Genomic DNA, 1273 nt, shown 5'->3' on the forward strand with positions numbered 1-1273 from the left:
AACCAAGAGAGAAGTCTAAGTCAAGTAAATAACAATGGGGATACAGAGAAGTAGACAGGTTGAAAGATATTAAGGAGGCATAATCCACAGGCACTGGTGATTAAATATAGGGAATAAAGAAAGGGAGAGGCCGGGGGGAGTGCGGTGTGACGGAGTGTGAACATGGCTACGCCTCGTCGTTCCCCTCCATGCCAAGCCCCCGACTGCAGCATTCAAAGCCCCCATGGAGGCTGAGCCGGGCACAGAAACACAGCAGCGAGAGCAGCAACACCAGTACTGCCAACAGATCTACACACAATGAGCTGGAAAAGAATCCACGAGCTCATCTGTGCCTGTGTTTAGAACGCTTAAAAGTTCTCATTCCACTAGGGCCAGACTGTACCAGGCATACAACACTTGGTTTGCTCAACAAACCCAAAGCACACATCAAGAAACTTGAAGAAGCTGAAAGGAAGAGCCAGCACCAGCTTGAGAATTTGGAACAAGAACAGAGATTTTTAAAGAGGCAGCTGGAACAGCTGCAGGGTCCTCAAGAGATGGAACGAATACAAATGGACAGCACTGGATCGACTATTTCTTCAGATCGTTCTGATTCAGAGCGAGAGGAGATTGAAGTGGACGTTGAAAGCACACAGTTCTCCCATGGAGAAGTGGACAATATAAGCACCACCAGCATCAGTGACATTGGTGACCACAGCAGCCTGCAGAGTATTGGGAGTGATGAGGGTTACTCCAGTGCCAGTGTCGAACTTTTGTTCACTTCCTAGAACCCGGCATGACGTAATAGTGCAGGGAAAAATATTCACTGGGCCAATTCAATACAAACAATCTCTTAAATTGGGTTCATGATGCAGTCTCCTCTTTAAAAACGCAACTGTACTTGAACAAAAGGGTCAAAAGACCTGTATTTAAGCAAATACTTTAGCAAAAGTGGAGCAGAGCCTCCCCAGCAGAACACATACTCATATTGGAAAAATCACAATTTCTAACAGCAACAGAAAACTTGTGTGAAATTTTCTTGATTTGCTTGAGTTGATTTAAAAGAGGACACTGAAGATACCAACCTCTCTTCTTTTCTAGTTTGCTCATACTACATTCAGTAGACACATTGAAGGATGGGATTATGAACCCTTCCTGAGCTTTATGGTCCTAAAAACAAAGTCAAACCTATACTAAAGAAAAGACAAGATAATCAGGCATTAATCATGGATAGCTAAAGAGCTATTAAAACTTAGCCTGAGACAGCTTATCATGAAGCCTGTGGATGATCAAT

General features: G+C 43.8%; 1 protein-coding gene and 1 pseudogene across 2 annotated transcripts in view; one reads left to right on the forward strand and one right to left on the reverse strand.

Moving 5' to 3' along the window:
• Positions 1-1273, reverse strand: part of SPTLC2 (serine palmitoyltransferase, long chain base subunit 2) — a 110821-nt gene that overhangs the window by 24539 nt on the left and 85009 nt on the right. The window lies entirely within an intron of this gene.
• Positions 142-1267, forward strand: LOC105819937 (annotated as a pseudogene). The gene has a single exon (XR_001137986.1). The product of XR_001137986.1 is annotated as a max-interacting protein 1 pseudogene (transcript).

The sequence above is a fragment of the Propithecus coquereli genome, unplaced genomic scaffold, assembly GCF_000956105.1.
Source record: "Propithecus coquereli isolate 6110/MARCELLA unplaced genomic scaffold, Pcoq_1.0 Scaffold5, whole genome shotgun sequence".
NCBI lineage: Eukaryota > Metazoa > Chordata > Mammalia > Primates > Indriidae > Propithecus > Propithecus coquereli.